Source organism: Vicugna pacos, chromosome 13 (genome assembly GCF_048564905.1).
Source record: "Vicugna pacos chromosome 13, VicPac4, whole genome shotgun sequence".
Taxonomy (NCBI): Eukaryota; Metazoa; Chordata; class Mammalia; order Artiodactyla; family Camelidae; genus Vicugna; species Vicugna pacos.
Window position 1 is genome coordinate 61752435 of NC_132999.1, and position 23538 is coordinate 61775972.

At 39.3% G+C, this 23538-nt stretch overlaps 1 protein-coding gene across 3 annotated transcripts in view; it reads left to right on the forward strand.

Annotated features, from left to right (window-relative positions):
* The window catches only part of RERE (arginine-glutamic acid dipeptide repeats), a 366213-nt gene that overhangs the window by 73326 nt on the left and 269349 nt on the right, over positions 1-23538 (forward strand). Inside the window, exon 1 of one of the 3 annotated variants that reach the window (XM_072975466.1) lies at positions 22459-22846. The exons of the other annotated variants lie outside the window; for them this stretch is intronic. The gene's annotated coding sequence lies outside the window, so the exon portion shown is untranslated. Of the gene's footprint in view, positions 1-22458; positions 22847-23538 lie in introns of those variants that run through there. 3 annotated transcript variants of the gene reach the window in all.

Below are 23538 nucleotides of genomic sequence, written 5' to 3' on the forward strand. Positions count from 1 at the left end.
AAAGGTTTCATTTAAGGGAAAGAACTGCCTTCAAGAGTATTTCAGCTCGTGATTTCTGTTTTGGTGTGTTCTGTCCCTACCTGATGATCTTGTGCAACCTAATGATGGTAGTTCAGAGCTGGAAAGTAGGTTGTCTCTTAACTTTTATCCTTTCTTAGCATTATACAGTTTTTTATCTCAAATAAGAGGCAAACTGTCTTTACAGGTAGGGAGTGCTTTCCTTCTCCTGCTTAAACTGAAAAAATACAGCCTGTTTGTATGCTTTTGTTGGCACTGAATCGTTCTTTGACACTATGTATTTCACAGTGGGCATTTTTTCCTACTTAACATTGTGAGCAGTTGGTTAATTTGAAGACCTTACTTCTGTTGATCCTTGCTATGACAAAAATCAATGTACATAGCACAGTCTGAATTAATAGGGGTCAAACTCATTAGGCCATGAAAATGGTTTAATCAACAGTGAACCCTTTACAGACCTTGTCAGATAGTATTTTAAAATAGATTCAAGGAAAAAAATGGTTAGCAATTTAAAGTATTATGTTCTTTTTAAAGCTTATTTGAGTAACTTCTGGGGTTGCCCCTATGTTCTATTTAGAGCAAAAAACCTCTATTTTTTATATTGAACCGCAGCCATGCAATCTAATTACTGATCTCTTTTCAGACACTGAAAGACACTTTGTTTATTCATCCTTATTTCTAACCTGAGGGTAATTCTGGACAGGTGTTTAGATTGTCTTCTTCTGGGTTCTCATTTTGCAGTTTCAGGGTTCTCTGTCTTCTCGCCCTTATTTCCTCCCCCACTTCTTTAAGTTTGGTAATGCTTGGCTGATTGGGTATTTGTGGGGTATTAAGGATTTGGTAGCTGTTAAGTGTGGATCAGCATTTCTTTCTAAGCATCCTTTTTCGTTTAATGAAAGTTCTCATTGGATTGGGCTCTGGGTAATTTGTGATAGCGTAGGTAAAAGTCAAAAGAGAAAACCTATGTTGACTAATAAATGGAATCTCCCTGTGGAGAGCTTTTTATTTTGGGGTGCAGAACCTGAGTTTAAATCTGGTTCTGAAACTTGCTAACTGCATGGCTTTATTGAACAGATGTCGTTACTGTGTTTGTTCATTTATAAAATGTAGATAAGTACCCATCCTACAGGAATAGTGTCATACATTTAAAGGGCTTAGAATAATACTGGGCGCACACAGTTAAGCACTCAGTAAGTATTTATATTATCGTCATCATCATTATTCACAGTTTGGATGAAAAACAGCAAATGTGAGTTTTAAGCAGGAAAAGGACATTATCAGAATTGAATTTTGGGAAGATTGCTTTCATAGTTGGGGAGTTGGATGCAGGGCCAGGTGAGCAAAGGCAGAGGCAGGAAGACTAGTGGTATGGATTGAATTGTGTCCTTTACAAATTTATATGCTGCAGTCCCTATCCTATACCCCAGAATGTGTTCTTATTTGGGTATTGGGTCGTTGCAATGTAATTATTTAAGATGGGGTCACTAGGGTGGACTGTAATCCAACATGCCTGGTGCCCTTATAAAAAGGGGAAATTTAGATACTGAGATGGACACATACAAAGGGAAACGATGTGAAGAGACATAGACCATCAACGAGCCAGGGCAGAGGGACTAGGACAGATCCTTCGTTCCCAGCTCTCAGAAGGAGCCAACTCTGTGGACATCATGATCTCTGGCCCAGAGCCTCCAGGACTGTGAGAGAGTGAATTTCTACTGGTTAAGCTGCCCAGCGTGTGGTGCTGTGTTAGTGGAGCCCTGGGAAACTCATCCACCGACTAGGGAGATAATGAGGCTCTGAGTGGAGGCAGCGGTGGCCATACTGAAGAGAAGGAGATGAGGGATATTTAAGATGCAGAACCAAGAATTCAGTAACTGGCTGTGAGGAGGTGGGAGGAGTAAGAGATTGTTTTACTTGCGTGGATAATGGTACCATTAAGCGACACTGAAAATAGGTGAGGAAGAAAAGGTGTGAGGAGCCTGTTGAACTTGAGGAGCAGGTAGGACATTCATGGAGGGGCCGAATGTAGGCAGTTGGGTAGTTAGGTGTCTGAAGCTCAGGATGGAGGTTGGATCCAGAGATTTGGTAATTATCATTTATGTAAGCAGGAGTTGAGAACGTTGTTGGAGGGGTGATTGGAATGAGTGTATATAAGTATGTGAAGACAAGCCCGTGGGTAGGTCCTCGAGGAATACTCAGATGTAGAAGTGGCAGGCAAAAGTCCGGTAGTTGCGGAACAGAAAAAGGAGCTGAGCAGAGACATGTAACAGGATGGTGCTAACACAGGAAGACATAAATTAGTAGCATTTCCAGTCTGCATGTTTAGGTGGTTTTGTCACTGTTGAGCAGCCCATATATAGAAGCTAATATTTTTAGTGCTTATTAAGTGTCAATCCGTGTGCCAAGATTTTATATGCATTAGTTTCTTTAACCCTCACACACAACTCTAAGCTAGGTATTATTGTTTTTATTTTTCATTGAAGTATATAGTCAGTTTACAATGTTGTGTCAGTTTCTTCTGTACGGCAAAATGCTTCAGTCATATAGGAACATACATATATTCATTTTCTTATTCTTTTTCACCATAAGTTACTACAAGATACTGAATGTAGTTCCCTGTGCTGTACAGTATGAACTTGTTGTTTAAGCTAGGTATTATTCTTATAGATGTGGAAACGGAAGCTTAGAAAAATTAAGTAACTTGCCTCAGATTACACAGTGCGTAGGCAATAGAGTCAAAATTTAAATCCAGGTGGGCTGACTCCTAAGCCTGAATTCTTAATTGCTGCACTAGGATGCTTCCTAACCCAGATTCAGGGTTGAAGATATTCTGGGTAGATAGGAGGCAAGAGCAAAGGAAGTTGAAGGATGAAAATGCTAGAAAGACCAGTGGAATAAAAATAGAGAGTTCAGTTCATTGCAATAAGTGATGCCTTGGGACAGAAGGAACAGATTAATGGACTGGAGTTCACATTTAAAGCCAGGAGTGTGACAGGAAAGATGGGCATGCAGGGATAGTGCTGTCAAAAAGTCACATGGACCAAGGGCTTCTCTTACTGGACATAGTTAATGCTTCAAGCTGAAGGCTGAACTAAGAACTTAAAACAATTTTTTCAGTTGCCTATGCCAATCCTCAACTTCTAAAAACAGATGAAACCGAAGTGTATTGAGATTTTCATGGAAATAGTTTTAATTAATTTGAGGAGTAAGGTGGAGGACTTTTTTTTTTTTGGAGGACTTTTTCTTGTAGAAACATGTTAGTTTATTCAAGCCCTCAGTAAGTTATGTGTGTGTATAATTTTAATATGACAAACACAGCAAAGTTTTGTTTATAACATCCTATGTGTTTCCTCTTAAATTTATTCCTAAGAATATTTTTGTAGGTGAACCCCTCAGTTTCTAATAGGTTATTTTTAGTACTTAGGAAAGCAACTGATATTTATTGCATAACAACATTGCTAAACTCTATTAGACTAATACTTTTCTAGTTTATTCTCTTAGATTGTTCCCAGTTAAGCAGTCATATTATCTACAAATAATAATTGTCTCTCTCTCTTTTAACCTCTTACTTCTTTTTCTTGCCTTAACTTCAATTAACTGGAACTTCCAAAAATAATGTTAAAGGTGGCAACAGTATAAATCCTTGCATTATTCAGGATTCCTCTAATATTTCAAATTCATAATGATGTTGAATATTGGCTTGAAATGTAGTTTTTAAATCATATTAAGGAAGAGAGTTTTGTTTGTTTGTTTTTGTTTTTTTTAATTGGAGAATTTTATCAGTTGCCTTTTTGGCAAGGCCATCTTTAACAGAAATATCTTCATCTCTGCCATTGTGGGGCACTCTTGGCTGAATTAAGGATGGACTTTGGAGATTTCCTGAGGGAAAGGGCTCCCAATTAGCCAGTTCTCTGACTGCCGCATCTGTGTCATTTAGCAGTTAGCAAGGCAAGCTCATGCTAATATCTTACCGTGATCCGATGTTAATGGAGTCTCCACGGAAGAACAGGATGACTCTCTAGAAGTAGTTTGGATGAAATTGACTAAATCCATCCAAATCAGATACATCAGTGCCTTTGTACTTAAAACTAGCCAAATTCCTAGAGCAGAGACTACTGCTGGGGCCCATAATCACATTTCCAGTCCTAGACCTGGAGTAGCTAGACCCCACAGATTGATGGGCTAGAGCCTAGGTCTTGGTGTCTGGCCTGGTGGCAGTCTAGTCATTATCTCGGGGGCATGGAGAGTTGGGGGAGGACTCTACTTGTCCTCGGGCTTATGCTGAGCACTAATGCTTCTTAAAGCAACAATTGACCCTTTCCCCAAGGTTTTATTTCATTTTGCGGCTTACAAGGAGATTTTACTGTAGTGCGTAGTGGTTGAAGGACAAGCCAGGTGTTTTAGTTCTGTGGCCCACCTTTTTAAGAAAGAAAGGAAAAGGAGAGAAAATTTAGCAAATCTACCATTTGCTTAACTTTGTTTTCTAACTTTCTTATCTACTCCCTACAATTGAAGGAGGTGGGTGGGTTTTTGTCGTTGTCGTTTTGTTTTGTTTTAAATAGCTCAATTGTAATAAAAAGACTGTGAACCAAATAGTGGGCAAATGTATGCAAATACTTTCCATTTGCATTTTTGCAGTATCACAGTTCCTCAAAGTAAGAAGTGTAAGGTACCTCTTTTGAGAGAGTTGATGGTTTCTGTACTGAACTGTGGAATTTGTTTTCTTTCAGTTACCCTCAAGAAGAGTGGATGGGAAATTGTACCTTTAAAAAATTTTTTTTGATTTGGATTTGAATTGTGAGATTGTTATACAGTTCATTTAGGCAATTAAGATACACAAAAATACTTTGAAACTGACTTAGTTCAATATAAATGTCTAGAAGATTGGATCTGCTCTGTATAATCCAAGTCCCTTTCTCACTCTAGAATTCTCTTTTTCTTCAGGCATTTGCACCAAATATTACGATAGCCTTAAGATCATACCAATGTGGGTGGATTATAGGCAGAAATCTGACTAAAATGCCACGGAAGATAAGGCGGTGAGACAATTGAATGTGCTGGTGAAAGTATTAAAGAGCTGGCTGGCCTTTGCTGGACAGGGAGTTAACTGGGGTCTTTAGAGAGCATTTGGCGGCAGTAGTTGAACCACGCCCATCAAGTTGGCTCTCCCTTGGAGTAAGTGGGACATTGTCTTGAGGATTGAAAGGACCTCAAAAAAAAAAAAAATGTTGAGACTTGAGGGGCTTAGAATTTGCTGGCCTCTTGTTCTTCCCCTCTAAGCTTCACACAGCTGACCGATGATGTCTTTTGGCATGGCCCCTCTGTCATTCTGTCCTCAGCTCTGTCCCGGAAAGTTCTCAGGGACAACTGTCTTCCCCCACTCCCTATCTCTGACCCGTCCATACTGGGCTCTGCACACGTTGTATCACTAACTCCCTTTGCCCCAGCCTTTTCTTATCCATTTCATTCTGCCTCAGATGGTTCTTCCTGTCCATCGTTTCTGCTTTCTCTTTTAATTTTTCCCTTGGTTAGCCCAGGACAATATTTCTTTCCAAAAATTGCTCCTGATTATGACTGGTTAAATATAGAAAGTAGAACTAGTAATATTTGCACTAAGGAAGAGAAAAGCTATCTATTTTACAAGTAAAAGCCAGTGTTGGAAAGAACCTCTTCATAGCCCTTGAAAATACCCAGAAGACCCATTTAAACCCTCTGTAAGTATCTCCTTCTTTGTCAATTAAATATGTTTTTGCCTGAAATACTGACGTTCAAAATAAATAGAAAATGATTCTTAATTCATTTAAAGACTTTTATAGGTATTCAGTATTTTCTACAGTTTTTCATTGGAAAAGTATATGCCAGATTCTTAAGAGATTTAATAGGTTAGTCACCTAGCCTGGGAATGTAACTATGATTTATAAAATTGTTTCTGTGGAAAGGTGAACTTTAAATTATGAATCCACAAGTGAAATTGTGGAACATACTGAGGTTATAAGTTGAGAACAGCTTGTGTTTTCAAATATTTGTTTCAATGGCTGTATTTTGTTTTGTTGTCTTTTTCTTGTATTGTTTGTTTTCTGAGGGGGAGGAAATGAGGCTTCTTCTTTGATTTCTGCTTGGAGGCGGTATTGGGATTGAGCCTGGGACCTTGGGTGCTGAGCATGCGCTCTACCACTTGAGCTGTACCCTTCCCCCGAGAACAGGTTGTGTTTTATGTCATGTCTAAAAAATAGCCATGTTTTTACTTTTCTGATTTATCTCACCCCCTGCCAGTTAGTCATCATCTAGCCTTGTTGATCCTGTAACCTTATATCTTATCTGATAATATCAAATCGAATTCTCACGCCTTCGTTTAAAGCTTTTTGATGGCTTCTACAGCCCCCAGTGGGAAAGGGGGAGAATGCAAGATGGCAGCAACCTTAGCATGTCATGTCTTAGGAATCCTGCCTTATAAAATTAATAGGTGCCAGAGAGAGTGAGCCCTTTTAATATGTAACGATCATCCCACCCATCAGTGAAGTGTGGTATAATCAGGGGCCTAGAATCTGACTTACCGTATTAGCAGTTCTTTTTTTCCCTGGTCAGAGTAGAGTGATGGGATAACCAGTTTGTCCCTGTGACTTTTCTGGTTTTAAAATGGTAAGTCCTGTGTCCTTCAAACCCTCTCAGTCCTGGGAAACTGGGACAGTTGGGCACCCTAAGTGGGAGAGCTAGCAAGAATGTGAATGTTTGAATTTATCATTCAGTCTCTTATCTCTGGGCCTTTGCACATGCTATTCCCTCTAAGTAGAATGTACAGTGTAGATAGTACAGCTGTCTACAGAGCACTGTGTGCCAGGCACAGTGCTGGCAGTGTAAAGGGAAGGAGCCAGGCAGACGGCCTTGGCCTCGTGGTGCCTGCACTTGAGAGCTTTCCACCACAGCACTCTCCCTCAGTGTCAGTCGTTCACTCTGTGCCCCCTCATGATTTCTGCTACTTCTCCAAATACTTCTGAATTTATGAAAGTGTATTTATAAAAGTAAATTCCTGAGTGTGAGAAATAAAGCTGTTTATGGTCATTTAGTTGTAGGTGACTATCCAATCCCATGTCATGGCTATTAAGACAGAGATGAGGATTTTGGATTAATAAGATGGTTTAGTTTTGAGTTTTGATGTTAATTAGCACTGAGAGATGAATTTCAAATGTTTAAGAGTCAGAAAGGCCAACATATTTGCCAGAATGTAATTACATTTTCTAATAGAGGCCAACAGCTCCCAGCAGAAAGAAAGGAGGTGTGGGACCAAATTGCCAAATTTCATTGGCTCAGGTCAAGTGGTTCTTTCCTACCCAGGAGAAGAGGTTTTAAGAAACTCATGGATGGGGGAAAAAATCCCCAGGCTGTTCCAGTTCAGTCCTTCTACAACCTGGATCTTCTGTAAGGCCCACAGAGAAGTCCCAGGCCACGCTGAGGGGCTTAGGACAGCAGACCCTCTGCACTGCTTCCAGGTGTTAGGCGAATACATTGTTAGCTGTCTGAGCTGTGATAGCATAGGGCAGTGGTCTTCGAAGTGGGGTGCTGCTTCTCCAAGGGACGGGATGTGCAGGATGATCCATTGGGATGCAGGAGAAACACCAAAGTCCTGTTTAAAAATTGTAATGTGCCTGAGTACATTTCATTTAAAATGTCTGTGAAATTTGGGATGTGTCCTTCTTGTCTCCTCTTGGAGTTGTAATACAGTTACAAGAACACTCCTGTAATGGCCTGTGAGGCCCTCTGACCTTATTACTGGTGGTCAGCATCCCCCTCCTCTCCGCTTTCTAGTCTAGCTCCTCTGGCTTTTTTGCTGTTTCTGAAAGGCTGCTGAACCACCAGCCTTCACTCTGGCAGTCCCTTCGGCCCGGAACGCCCTTCTCCAGAGATGCCTTTGATGCTCTTGGCTAACTTCCTCACCTCCCTAAAGGGTCTGCTCAGATGTGATGTCTAAGTGAGTCCTACCGTGACCACCTTTTTAATACAGCAACTGGTGCCCTACTCTTTGCACACTCTTAATCCTCTTGTGTCTTACTCTACTTTTTCTTTTTCCTTAGCACTTAGAGCCTTTGAGTATACTGTGTAATGTATGTATTATATATGTTGGTTATGGTTTGTTTCCCTGTGCAGGACTTAAGATCCATGAGGCCAGGCCTCTCTTTCTGCTTTGTTCACAGATATGTTCCAGATGCTTATTAGAACCATGCTAATTCAATACATTTTTGTTGAATGATTAAAGCATCTGATACATAGTAGGCTCAGTAGGTTTCTTTTAATAAGTGAATAAATTATTTAGGAAAATTGGAAATACAGAAATGACTAAAGCATGCTCATTGCCCTGAAATAGTTCTGTATAACAGTGGAGACCAACATATAAGAAAATAATTTTAAATCTCTGAGAATTGTAGCAATAGAATTACGCGGAGGGTAGAGAGGTTGCATTGAGAAGATTGTGATTCATTCTTGGGGGTGGAGGCACTCCAAAATCAATGCGTCTGAAAGGAATGAGTCTAAATGTGAAAGCTTTAAGCATGAAGATACCTGCATAAACCCAGTATTTGTTTAACACGTATGTGGAGTGGACTTTGAAGAGGAAGAAGATGTATAAAACCAAGATTGCTATTTTATTTTTCATTTGTTTTTAAAAATTAGATTAATAGTAGTCTGTTCTTGGAGAATGATCTCATGGAAATTTTCAAATCATTTTATTTTCCCCCTGAGCAAGCTATTAACCATAAAGGAAAGTGCTTTTCCACACACATTCACCAGTCCTTAATTCGTCCCCACTCCACCCTCCTTATTTCACCCTGTACTTTCCATGCTTTGGGCGAATCTAAGTCTGGGTTGTCTTCAAGCAACTGATAAGTCCATAAGTATTTATTTGTTAAAAACTCACTATGTACCTAGCACTGTAAATAGAGAAAGAGTAACATCTCTTTATGAAAATATGTAGGGGTAGAAATTGCTTACTGGAAATACATTGATTACATTAAAAGCAACAAGAATAACAAAACCCCATGCCTTGACCCTCTTTGGATATTTAATAATACCTTAAGGACATGAACTAGGAACAAAAAATTTCATCAAAAGCTATGACCAGAATGCTTAGACAATAGCACTTTGACGTTGCGCTGCTGCTGTGTGCCACTGCACTGCTGGTCCATGGGGATGAGTAGGGAAGGGGAGGCAGGAAGAGGGAATGGGTTTGTTGCTGAGACCGGCATTGCCTGTTGTGATAGATGCTCTGCTTACAGGACCCAGCTGAGCATCTGTCCAGACACTCCTCCTCCATTCAAATAAATAATGCAGCAGTGGTGGTAACAGGAATGAAAAGCAAAATGCTTGTTTTCCTCCCTCCTCTCTCCACCCTTTTACAGAGAGATGTACTTTGTAAACAGATAATGAATTGCTAACCTCAGTGATGGGGTGATTCAGGCCCAGGCCGATTGTTTTAATCAGTTTCTTACAGTGAGTCCATGATGGAGCCTGTGATCACAGTGCTAGTAGTGCCTAGTATCAGAGAACGTTTCCTGAGGGTCCAGCACTCCACTCAGGGCTTTACTCGAATCGTTTCATGGTCATGATAACCGTGTGGGATAGGTGCTGTTATTAATCTGCATTTTACAGATGGGCCTATGGAGACGTGCCCAAGGATACCCTGTTAGTACATCATAGAGCAGGGACAGTCCTGGCCCTCTGTCTCCAGAGCTGATGCTCTCCACCATTAGACTCAACTACCCGAAGACTGGGACGCTCAGTCAAGCTGGGCAGGAAATGCTGCCTCCTGCTCGTAGAGCACCAGGCGAGGAGAGCATCACTCACCACTCAGGTCACCTGGAAAAATGCACAGTGAAATGAAACAACGATTTTATCCCCAGAACTGAAAAGAGTTTCAGCTGACTTAGTACCTTGTTGCAGGTCAGAGATCTTTGGCTTGCACTATTGCTTTTTTCTTATGAACTAGAAGACATTTCTGCTTTTGCCTGTCTAGTTTGCTTGATTTTCTGAATTTTGCCACTCTTCAGTGTGGAAGCAGGCACACTGCCTCAGCTAGTGGGGACTAAAAAACAGCAGACAGACTGCATTCTCATCTGACCTTCTTCTTCTTTAAAGTATATTTTTATTGAAGTATAGTCAGTTTACAATATTGTGTCAGTTTCTGATGTACAGCACAATACTTCAGTCATATAGGAACATTCATATATTCGTTTTCATGTTCTTTTAAACCATAAGTTGCTACAAGATATTGAATATAGTTCCCTGTGCTATACAGTATAAGCTTGCTGTTTATCTGTTTTATATATAGTAGTTAGTATTTGCAAATCTCAGACTCCAAATTTATCCCCTCCCCATAACATAAGTTGTTTTCTATGTCTGTGAGTCTGTTTCTGTTTTGTAAATAAGTTCATTTGTCTTTTTTTTTTTTTTAAGATTCCACATCTAAGTGATATCATATGGTATTTTTCTTTCTCTTTCTGGCTTACTTCACTTAGAATGACAATCTCCAGGTCCATCCATGTTGCTGCAAATAGCATTATTTCATTTTTTTTTTTGGCTGAGTAAGTAGTCCATTGTATAAACTATACCACAACTTCTTTTTCCAGTCATCTGTCGATGGACATTTAGGTTGTTTCCATGTCTTGGCTATAGTAAATAGTGCTGCTATGAACATTGGGGTGCATGTGTCTTTCTGAGTTAAGGTTCCCTTTGGATATATGCCCAGGAGTAGGATTGCTGGATCATATGATAAGTCAATTTTTAATTTTTTTGAGGAATCTCCATACTGTTTTCCGTAATGGCTGCACCAAACTACATTCCCACCAGCAGTATAGGAGGGTTTCCTTTTCTCCACACCCTCTCCAGCATCTATCATTTGTGGACTTTTGAATGATGGCCATTCTGACTGGTGTAAGGTGATGACCTTACTTCTTAAAATCTGTAAAGTTCTAGGAATCTAATAGCTTTAGAATTTATAATTTTAGGAATGTACGTGCAGGGTCAGTATTCCCTGAGGTAAATTGACTTCTTTTTGTTTCATGTGTCATGCCTGCTCTCACATTCTCTCTGAGCGAAGAAATGGAGGCTACAGCAAGTATACTATTAGGAAAACAGATGTTTCTTACTTGAAATTGGATGCACTTACGGTCTTGTGTGTTAACCACTCTTAACAACTGTGTTTACTATTGAAACTGGAAATACAGATTTGATTATAGTTGAGCCAGATTTATTTTTGCATTACTCTCCTGTAAATGGATTACTTTTAGGTTAAATTTTTGCTGCAAGTTCTTTCCCACTACTTAATTGACTCTTCCGTCACCGCTTGCTGTGCACATGTCAGCATTCCCACGGACGCTAAACACACACAATGTAGTCAGCACAATGGCAGCTTCGGTGTGAATCACTGGACTTTTTCTGTCTCTTTTAATGCTGAGAGTGGAATCTATTCTGGTTTCTTTCCAGTTTTCTAATGAAAATCTTGGGCGTGTATTGACAGTCTCCTTTTAAAGTTTATCAGAATAGCTCTTGGTGGTCATCGTAAAATTATTCATCTGAAACGTTACAGGTTGTGAATGAAATAGGTAGCCTAGTATTTGTCTTGCTGCTGCCTAATGATACCTCTGTTTGAATCACTGAATGCTTCCAAAGCAAAACCTTTAAAGTGTGTTCCCACATCTAAGTTTGCCACTTGGCACATTTCATTCTAACAAACCAGAAGCAAATTTTGTTTCATGAGAAGCTGCTTGCCAAGCTTTAAGTCTTCTTAGAGGATTATTAATGAAGTGGACGTGAACACTTTTTATTGACAAAACAGTGGCATTAAAATTCAGTGTTCTCAAACGACAAAGCATGGCATTTGGGAGATACTGAAAAACACCACTGTTAACATAGTGATACGCTTGCAACTTTGCCTCTAACTAGTATTTGAAAACATCCTTGATTTTCCTTTATTTTATCCATCTTATTCTCTTCTTTAAAACCTTTTAGCTGATAATAGGACATAAATTTGAATAGACAAATTGGTAAAATGCTCCACACTGTTTAGAAAATTTATGTTAAATTCTTTGAGGCTAGATAACGTCTTTGTACTTTTGCTTTTATGGCATTTATATTTAAAAGCTGTTACTATAGTTAGTGATGTCTGTATGAAATATATGCTAAAATTATAGTGATTGAATTTGGTCATTGTATCATTTAGTTTTTGAGATCTTGGGATTGTTTCTATGTTTTTCCTTTCCTTTCCCTTTCCCTCTTCCTTTTCCTTTCCTTCCCTTTTTTCTCTTTCTGGCTAAATTTTAAGAATCTTGCCAGCAGGTGGCAAAATGTAGTACAGCTCCTGCAGGAAGAAAAATAAATTTCAGTTCTTGTGCCTGTGTCTTAAAATCCAGCTTCTTTGACTAGATTGATCTTTCTTCTGTCCCCTCCCTCTCCTACCCTCTGCTCCCCTCCCCTTTCCTGAAATTTCCAACTCTGCTCACCAGGTGACCAAAGGCCATCATGAAATGCTAATGGTGTGTGCTGGTCAATTTTTATAAAGAAGTAGCTAAGGTCTTTCAGCAACGTTTTTGTTAATATTTAGATTTAGGTAATTCATGTATATGGGCTTAACCAATCAAATGTGTTGCAATGTTTATTTATTTATTTTGTAATAGTTTTTTCTCCTATTCCTTCCACCCTCGAATTTCACTCCCCAGTGAACCGGTTTTAACTTTTTAAACCATTATTTTTGTTATTTCAGTATTGATAAAGAACATGCTTACGTTTTTACTTTCTATTTTAGACATTATTTGCTGACTTTGCCCAATCAGAGATGAGGGTTTCACCTTTTTCATATCACCTGCCTTCTCCTCCATCTTCCTAACCTAGTTATGTCACAGTTTGTGATTAATCAATATCAAATATTTCTGTTATTATGACAACGTGTGTATTTTTCATAGCTGAAGCACATATTGTATTATGATTTAATTCCTTTTCTTTTACAATTTCTTCATTTTCTTTGCTGGAGTTAATAATTCACCCTCCACCCCTTCCTTTGCTTAGGTTTATTTGTTCCCGTCTTGAAATCAGCCTCATATTTTCCAACAGAACTGTATAAAGCTCCTCTCAATGTGATGGAAAATATTAGGGAATCTGTAAGTCACTGTTGGTGGTACCCTCCTGGAGCCCCTTTTCTTGATTTGCTCTCTTCACCTACCACCTAGGTGTTGGAAGACATCTTCCCTTTTGTGTCACTCTGGACACCATCATCTTAGAGATGATTTTTTTGCAGAGTTTTGTTTAGTTCCTTTTCATTTGTGGAATAACTCCCTGAGAAACAGTGCATGGGAAGTAAACGTTTTGAGGCTGTGTACGTCTGAAAATATCTTTATTTTATACTTGATTCATGGTTTGGCTGGGCATGGAATTTTAGGTTGGATACTATTTTTCCTCAAAAATTTGAAGGCATTGCTTTACTGCCTTCCAATTTTCAGGAAAAAAGCCTGAACATTATATAGTATACACTAAACTGAAAACCAACCAGTAAGACTCTTTTAGGGTTAGTTGTTACTAAAAGAATGCCTTTTGAAAGGTAAAGAGGACACCTAGTTGGCTGAGAGAATGTCGTTTTACTCCTATGTGTTAAATGAAGGTAGTTCAGTCCCCTGTATGATTATTGTGGAGGTAAATATTAAACATTTTTTTAAGGTAGTTTTAACTATCAAATAGAAAAACATTTTCATTTGTTTCCCTTATTGACATACCTTGGGGTAAATGACAAATTTTTGTGGTAATAGCCCTTGTGTTTATATTTCAAAGGACTTAATTTTGATATTACAATTTTTCAAGCAGTGCCCTTTAGAACCCAGATGGATTTTAAATGGACAAGATGCATATAATAATATTGGATTTTTGCCTTAATGTTTTTATAGTATTTTAATTCCATGTGACAGAGTCCACAAATGATAAAACCATTCTTTTTTTTCCACTTTAATATGTGCCATTTATTGTGTTGATAAAGCCATTCTTGATTGCCTGTGTAAACAAGTGTCAAAGAATAGAATCATGAAATTGAGTTTTTGAAATAAAATATCTTTTTTTAAATTTAGTGAGCTGACATTTTTATTGAGATACAATTGACGTAACATTATGTTAGTTTCAGGTGTACAAGATGATTTGATTTTTGTACATACTGTGAAATGATCACCACAGTAAGTCTAGTTAACATCCATTATCACACATAGTTACAAAATTTTTTACTGTCATGAGAGCTTTTAAAATTTACTCTATTTAGCAACTTTCAAATCTACAATACAGTCCTATTAATTATAGTCACCATGCTGTACATTACATCCAATGACTTATTTATGAAATGAAGTATCTTTGATGTTGGATATGTTAGGAATTTCTTTTGCAGTCTAGTAGAATTTAAAAAATTATAATGTCTTTAAAAGCAGAAACGAACCATTTTGTTGGGGATAAAATTTTTTTAAGTTAATCGACGTTGATTTGGTTTTCTAGCAAGAATTTGCATTCAAGAAAGATTGTCATTCTTATATTTGATTACAATAATTAATTTAGTATAATGATAAAAAATGAGGTAATCAATAGACAACATGTATAAAATGGCAGGTATCAATTCTTAACTGCTAATTGTTGCTAGGCGGCTGTTTTAGCATTGGTTTCTATGGTTTTCCTCTAGCCTTTGTAAGTGATCACAAAAGATAAATTGTTTCTCCTCCTACTCTTACTAAATTAGCTCCTATGTAATGCTTAAAGGGGTAGCTAGGAAGATTTATAGTTCAGATTCTATAACAAGTCTTATTTTAGGATAATGTGCTTTCCCTAGTTGTTTGGGCACTTTTTTGGCCTTTTTCCCGTGGACGTTAATCCTTGGCTGGAAAGAATAAACTCTAGTCCTCCGTAACACCTGACTGCAAACTGCAACCATAAAGCCTTGGACTGTTAAAACAAACATTTCTCAACCTTATAGCACAGACTTCCTGTTTTTAAAGCTTTTCTGACCTTCCTGAGAAAAAGACCAATACAGCGATGGTTACATCCTGTGGTTATTGTCATTAAAAAATATCTATTGAATTTTTCTAAAGCCCTTGAGTATAAAAGTGATTAATGCACCCCAAAAATGTAAATAGCACCAGGCTCATGTCTGATCTTTGCTAGGCCTTCAATAAAAGGTAATAGAACCAAGCCAGCTTTTAATGCGTCTCTGTTTGTTCAAGGTCGGCTACAATTGGAGTGTCAGGAAAAATCTCACATTAAAGGGACCTGCCCTATTCTGGAGAGATTGTAAAGGAAGCATTTGGCAGTCATTTCCTTTCACTGAGAGAATGAACATGCTTTACATTCTAATCGTTTAAACATACCAGAGTCTGCTGACAGGGCGCTCGCAGTTTTCATTGTAGAGTTAACTTGCTCTGAAGATTAGAGGGGATGATCATTGTTTAGAGTTTATTGTTAGAATTAATCAAATGGTGTAAATGTTAGAAGTTAGCCCGTGTCTTCCTTTGTACTAAGTTGTGTTTCCTGCAGCCTAAATACTTGCTTTTTCTAGTCAGTTAAAATTAAACTTGAATACACGTTCAAAATTTGTCTCCCTCCTCCAAAGAAAAGAAAAGAAACCACCCTGTGTTGTTTAGAGCAAATATTCTTGAGACTGGCCTTTGATTTTTGTTTTAGCTGTTGTACATCTAAGTGGATATTTTGAACTAGAGTCTTCTGATTTCTTACAGAGAGCGATGACTGGTTTTTAAGCAGGAAAGTACTGGATCGTTAACGCTACATGTGATGTTGAATCTAGCAAATGGTAGTCATTTATTGTTTTGAAACACTTTCATTTATATTTTCCCTAAAAGAGATGTTGGTGTTATTATTTTAAAGAGTTTAATTTATTGGAGGCATATTGCCAGAGAAAATGTACAGCAGAGTTGTTGTTTTAATGAAAAGGGCAAAGCAGTGTTTTGTATTTGTAAGCATTATCTGGTTGATGCTTTGAATTCTTGGTGTAGTGATTCCAGTTGAGGTTTTTAGTTGTCTTAAGGTTACTTCCAATAAGCTTGGCTGGATCTCTACGCTGGTTTTACCACATATTGTCAGGCCTCATTCTCAACATCCTGTTAGGATCCCGAGTTTCTGAGCCATTTCTTCCAGAAGCCTCTTTGTTTTTTTATTTGTAGCCCTTTTTCAAATGAGAAGTCTCTCTTAACTGTGTTTTTGCCCTTTCAAAGTATCACTCTATTGGAACACTATAATTTCATCTATATAATCTGAGATCTCTAGTGAGTTTTAAAATAGAGATGAAAATGTTCTTAAAATGCTTTAAGTATATGCCTTCAGAGTCTGTCTTCTCTCAAGTTGCTTTCCGGCTTATTTCATATCCTACATCCACGAGAGGGCCACACACTTCCAAAAACTGAAACCTGCAGGTCTGACCTTTGTTGACTTACTACATCTGAAGAGTTTGCTGTGGGTGCACAGTGGAGTTAGTGCCTCTGCTCTTTGTTCTTATCAAAGTGGGACTTGGTGTCCTGCAAGCTGGTTTTTTTTTTTTTCCCTTTCCAGGAATGTATTTTAATAATGTTGATAATTTTGTACTTCATGAAATAACACCTTAACTACTTATTAGCAGTGTATCACTGAGACATATACTTGGGGTTGTGTTGGGAAGTGTGAAACAAAAGGAAAGTTGTAATTAATGTCTAACGCTAATGTTGTAGCTGTATGAATTAATTTTGGAGTATGTGCTGTTCATAGTTTTACTAAAGGTTAACTGCCTTGATTATTAGAATATGATGTTATTTCTAATTATTTTTCAAGAGTATATTAAGTAGATTCCAACATTTTCTAGGTTGAAATTAACTCAAATTTTATTCTTAAATGTAAGAGTAAGTATTAAGATTCTGGCATTACAGAACATAAAAACTCATTTTCCCCCAATAATTTGGAATATTTGCCTAATTATTGCAGCATACATGTTAATAGTTCTCTGTGTGAGTCTTTTTCTGTAGGTATAATTATTATCACCTAGTTTATTTAAGGCTGTTCTTCACACCCTTACCTACAAAGAAACTGTATGAGTTGATCATTAATGTTGGCTGAATGGAAAGTGATGTGATATATAAAGTAATTAGGAAAGTTATTTTAAAAATTCATATTAGTAAACAGCTGACCTTGGTTTGCATTTAAGACTTAGAAACTATGGATTAGATGATAGTTACCTATTATTAAATAATAAATCATTCAACAGTGTTAAAAGCTGAGAAGTATGCTGTGTTTAATGTGCTGATTCTGATTCCAGCTACATTTTAGGATATAAGCCATAATCTCTTTTAAAAAGAAGCAGCATGCTATTAATACTTATACCAGGGTAACAGGAGCATCCTGAGACTGTGTTGGGGAAACTAGGACATGTGGCGAAGAATATTTTGATTTTGTTTAGGATGATAGGAGAGTGTGGAATACCATTGTGGTAGAACCCAGAGGACATTTGAAAACATGAATCTGTTGCTAAGAAGCAAGCTCAGGGCTAGAAAAATAAAATTTTGCAATCAGTAGTAACATAGAGGCAGCTTGAGAGCGAATCTTCTCACTCATGAGAGATGCTGGAGTGTGGTAAGAAGAGGCTGGACGTGGACTGAGTGTATTCAGGAGCAGTCATGGGGGGGAAGTGGGGAACGGCCAGCGCCATAGGAGAACCAGGAGAGCTTGCGAAGCAAAACTCAGACAAACCACCAGGATGCAAGTGTGGGAATGGGGCCTGCTGTTGGGAAGAGTAGTCTAAACTGGTCCACTTCTTTGGAGGGCAGCTTGAGTTAATCTCTTTGACTAAAAAGTCATAAGCGTTGAACTAGAGATTCCAGTGTAGAAATACTCATATATGTGCACAAAGATGCGCACAGAAGTGGGTTGCAGTCTTGATAATTATTGTACTCGCACGTAGTAGAATTCTGTGCAGCTCTAAAGAAGAGTAGGATGTTAATGGTCTGCTGTAAAGTTAGAGAGGCAAGTTGCCAAATAGCATGAATAGTAGAATTTTATTATCATGAAAATAAAGTTAACAGAATTAGCCCCCAGGTGAATGAATATACATATTTAAAAATATTTGTGTATGTTTGTATACATATGTTCTAGAAGAAAGTCTGGAGAGGTACATTTCAACTTGTTGAATGGAATTGTTTAGGTTTTCTGTAGGAATATAATAATTTAAATATTCCAAGAGGGCTTCAAAAAGGGCTTCTTTTTTCTTTTGAAAAGTCTAGAGGTTTTGTGGTGGGGTGGCATTTTGTGAATTGGAAAAGGGAAAAAAATAGATGGTTTGCTTAAAATTATAACTCCGGCTTATACATAGTAATATGAAACAAACCCCCCACAGTCCTAGTCACTGACTAGTACTGACGCAGTCCCTGATTCAGTCACTGTTTGCTTGATTGACTTTGGTACTCTTTTCTTTTTCTTGATGGCGGTACTGGAGGTTGAACCCCAAAACCTAGTGCATGCTAGACATGCCCTCTACCACTGAGCTATACCCTCACCCCAAATTTTGATAGTCTTTTGATACTTGGGTAAGCTAAATTACTTGATCTGAATGATAATACTACAGGAAGGAATGTTGATTGTCTCAACTTGATAGCTATAATTTTGGCAGACCTCACTAGTTATTCTTAGATGAATGTCATTTTTAAACTTTCCTGTAAAAATGCAGCCTCCTTCCTCCTTTGATGATCTTAGAGGGTAGTCCAGAGCTGCCATCTTTAGAAGATGTGGCCAAGAATCTTCTTGCTGCGACAGAAGCAAGGTGGCAGAGAGAGGAGAGGCAGGGTAGTTGTTCAAAGTTAAGGATCTGAAATGACCTGAGCCCTGTTCAACTAATGCTAAGGTTATACTTCACATTTCTCCTGTGTACTGTTCCTGGTCATAGCTTTAATGTTAGTTTAACTAGACTTTATATTTAATTGTTAATGTTAGGGTAAAATCAGATGTCAGCTCACTTGACTGCATGCTGAGGCTTGTAGAATATGGAGTGCTTTGCTTCTAACCGCATCTGTTGTCTCCTCTCATTATCTGTTAATGGTACTCAACTTGACAGGGTTGTTTTGATAAGTGAGGAGTGTTATAAAACCTGGAGATGGAATTTACATGGAGTGGAACTTAGGACAAAAGGAAGCAAGAAGTATGACGTAGAGAGGGCTGAGATCATGTGGGAACCAAGCAGTGCCCTGTGGAATGCTGAAAACAGCAGTGAGGGTTGACTTGGGAGTGAGGATGGGGTATAGCTCATAGTTTTCTATTCATCTCACACTTTCTCTTTCACTTTTTCTTATGCTTGTGTGCAGAACATCTGAGAAATTGTTGTTCTTGTTTTAATAACTCTCCTTTCTTATCTACAGGTCCCTTAATCTACAGGCTCACATTAATGGGGTTTAAAGTGAATTCTTCACTTTGAGGAGTTGGGGAGGACAGTTTGGTAATGGTTTGTCGCCTGTGATTGGCAATCCTCGGGTCAGAAGAGCTCGTAAAAAGGCTTCCATGTCAGAGAAGTAGAGGTTTTTCAGAGAGGAAAAAAATTGAAACTAAAGAAAAAATTCAGTGTAAAAGAGAGGTGAGGGTCAGCTCCATCCCCCCAATTAAAGCAGAATTTGGTAGTACTTTTGCGTTCAGAGAAATGTTGAAGACAAACTAGTCTTTGAAAAGCGGCACGCTTTCAAACTTTTGTATTCTGTTTATATTGCTCTCTGTGTGCGTACAGGATTTAGTAGTCCATCCAGTTTACCTGCTGCTGTTTGCCCCTTGCTTAAATGCCACATAAGTAGGAAGAACTTGTCTCGAGTATATTAATGATCACCTCTGTACCTTATTACCTCTTTAAAAAAAAGTATGGCTTGCATATTGGGCCTTAGTTTGGGTCTTAGTGTTTTTATGAGTTATCCCAGGCACAATTATGTGCATCTCTATAAAGTGGGGATAAAGATGTTCATTTTACTTAGACTTTTAATTGTTTTTACTTATTTGCATAGATGCTACTTATTTGAGAGAGGCTTCTTTTGTGCCAGGAACCGTGCAAAGAACATACAAAATGAGTAAACAAGGGTTGTTACCCTCAGTTCACTTATTCATTTTATAGATGTGTGTGCTTAATAATCGTTATTTGATGTTGAGCAAACATATAGAAGTTTCTCTAATGGAACTTGCTGTCTAAAGGGGGCTATGGATATTAATCAGAAAATCACACCAATGAGTTACAAACTGAGAGAAATGCTCTCAAGGAAAGGAACACAGTTCCCGGAGCACTTACAGTAACAAAGGAACTTGACCTAGAATGAGGCCTCAGGGGAAGCATCTCTGACAAAGTGATATTTGACCTGCGATCTGAAGGAGTAGGCTTTAAACTGTGTATGTGTGGGGAGATTGGTGGGTGGGGGTGTGGGTGGCAGGGAGATATTTCTGTTCCAATGGGAAGAAGTAGCGATGGCCTTTGGTAGAAATCTCAATACTGTGGTGAAATGGAAAGACTGGTGTAACTAGCAGGTGAGGGGATGGGAGTGGATGGATAAGCAGAGGGTGCAAGACAAGGACAAAAGAATATAAATGTCATAAGGTACTGTCAGAGCATTTAGAATCCCTGTGAGAACAGGTACAGCATGGATTTAGAATAGAGCAGTTTGGTGGTTCTCACCACCCTTTCCAACTTAGGATAAACCAGCACGTTTTTTAAAAGTACTGTAGACAACAACAACAAAAAACAAAACAAAGCCAAACCAAACCCCTCTCTTCCGGCTCTGCCATGTGTCGATACATAGCTGGTGGGAAAATGGAAGTGTGTCCTAGGACAGGAGTGGCTCTTGTAACTGGGCTTTAGGGTTGATTTCATCTCTGACATGGATGGAATGATCTTAAAGCCACTTGTTATGAAGCAGATTTTCAAGCCGCAAGTCCCCTCAGGATGGTCTCATTGAGGAGTGATGTTTAGCGGAGTTTATAGTAGGGCTGCTCTTGGCTGAAGACCACCTCTGATTTGTATTGATCACAGCCACCTTCAGGGTGGCAGAGGCATTATGCCTCATCAGCTCTTGCTCTCAGTACATGTGCTATGTTAGTAGTTTTAGATAGGTATTTCTATCTCCTGTAGAATAACTTAATTCTTCTTTAAAAGAAGTCAGCAGAATGATGTTTAAATAGCAAATGTGCATGTTGGCTGAGTTATCTGTACCAGCAAGGCAGGACCCCTGGATTCTACTCCATGCTTCTCCTCCATCCTCCACTCCCCTGCTGAGAAACTTTGGGCAAATCACTTAATCTCCAAAATGGACCTTGGAAGGTCCAATAATATTTATAAAGATATTTGAGAGTTCCATGAAACTTGCATGGAAGGCATAATGTGTAATATTAAAGATACCAAAAGTGATCATTTAAATTTTGAGCTTGTAACTTTCAAGTTTGGGCCAACACTGAATGAGCTTAATATTTTGAATTAGTATTCTGTAGGGATAGATTTTTTAAAATTTGCTTTAGAATGTCTTACTTAATAGGACAAAATGGTTGTGGCTGTTATTACTAGGGAATACATGGTGTCAGTGTAGTTTAATTTTGGTAAATTTTAGAAAGTTGTTAAATATTTACCAGATTGGGGGTGGGGAAGAAACCAATTTGGTATTTACTGTTGGCAGTTCTGTTTAGATGTACATACATAACAATGGAACTATTAAGGAGTCTGTAATCTGGTAGCTGGTGGGTTATCTGTTTATTTAAGGTTACATGGCAAGGAATGTGCATTTATTTTGCTTTTTTATTAGATGAATTTCAATCAAGCCCAATTTAAGCTATGTCTTTTCTAGCAGATGGATCTTTATTTTCTTGGGGAAAAAGGATCGGATAGAAGAATTTTAAACAAATGACTTACAGAGAATTCTTAAATCTTAAGGAAAATTGGGGTCAAAAATACTGCAGTGTTGTTCGACAGCACAGAATGCTGCTTTCTCTTGTGCATCTTTGAAACAAATGTTCGTCACGTCTGTGATTGTTGGTTATTTCATCTGCGTTTGTTAGACGTCAGAGGAGGTTGGCATTAATATTCCTGGCAGAAGCAGAGGCAGCTCTAGGATGTGTGAACTGCTGATCACTCCCGGGGATGTGCTGCCTCTTTAATGTCTTGCTTGCAGATGCATTTTCTAGCTGACCACGCTATTAAGAGCTGCCATCAATCACACAGCCTCCCGGTTCCGGCTCTCGGGAGGGGAGGGGGGAGGACCGAGGAAGAGGAGAGGCTGGCCAAAGCTAGGCAGGAGAGAAAATTGCAGCGGCTTTGTGTGTGCGCGCGCCCGTAGTGGCGGCGGTAGGGGCGCGCGCGGAGCCGGCCGGGCTCCAGCCCAGGTTTTGCCGGCCGCCGCCGCCGCCGCGGGGAGGCTGCTCTTTCTCTCCCACCGTCTGGGTCACAGGCATGTGGCAGTGTTGGCCCGGCCGCCCGGGCTGAAGGAGTGCGAGCCGCGGCGGCCGCTTTCCCCAGCCGCGGGCGGGGCCCGGCGCGGCCACCGCCTCCCGGAGCCGCTGAGCCGCGGGAACCTGCGCCCGCCCCGCGCCTTGCTGCCCGGCGGCCGCCCGGGCCTCCTTTTGTTTAGCAAGTGCATTTCACGCCGACCCCCAGCCCGTCCCGCCGGTGCCCGCGGGCCTGAGTTTGTGGCGGGGTGGGGGGAAGCTGAGGCGGAGGCCGGAGGGCTCAGCTCCTGCAGCGACCGGCCGCAGGCAAGTGGGCGGCCCCCCTCGTGCTGCGAGGGGGACGCGGGGCTCCGGCCGGGAAGTTGGACAAGTGTGAGCACAGGGGCTCTCGGAGGTGGGTGTACGCGAGTGTTGTCGCTAGCCCTAGAGAGATGAACAACTCGGGCATTAAGAATGGTGGTGGCTTTCCAGGAATCAGGAATAGGTATTTGCTGTGTCCCATTGCATTTCTCTTGGGCTTACTAGTTTTTTTAAATTGCCAAAACTCTAGAAATCCCAATTAAATAAATCAATTAAGCATGTTAAAGGCAGAGAAAACACTTTTTAAAGGTAGGTGTGTGTGTATGTGTGTTTGTGTGTCTTTGAAAGGAAAGTGAAAACGGGCCGTATATAATCCACAAGCCGCTGTTTGATCAGAAACTTTGGTTTAAAAATAAAGTGAATTGGATAGACTTCATTATAGATTAATTTGGGGCTGCTTAATTGACAAAAATAATTTGTTTCTTGGATCACAATACTGTTATTTTACCAGATTAGGTAAGATGCAGATATAGCTTTGAAGACGATTGCTTTAAGATTAAATTAACTTTCTCTTCCCTTCTCTTCTCTCTCCTCTCCTCTTTCTCTTCTCTCCTCTCTTCTCTCCTCTTTCTCTTCTCTTCTCTCCTCTTTCTCTTCTCTTCTTTCTTGGCTTGAGGTGGTGGCTTCTGGGCCCCCTCACCCTGTTTTCTCCAGTCTTGTACTCTAGTTGAAGCTAATGGGGAGACCTGCTTGACCACTTTCTGTTTGCTGAGAAAGAAACTCTTG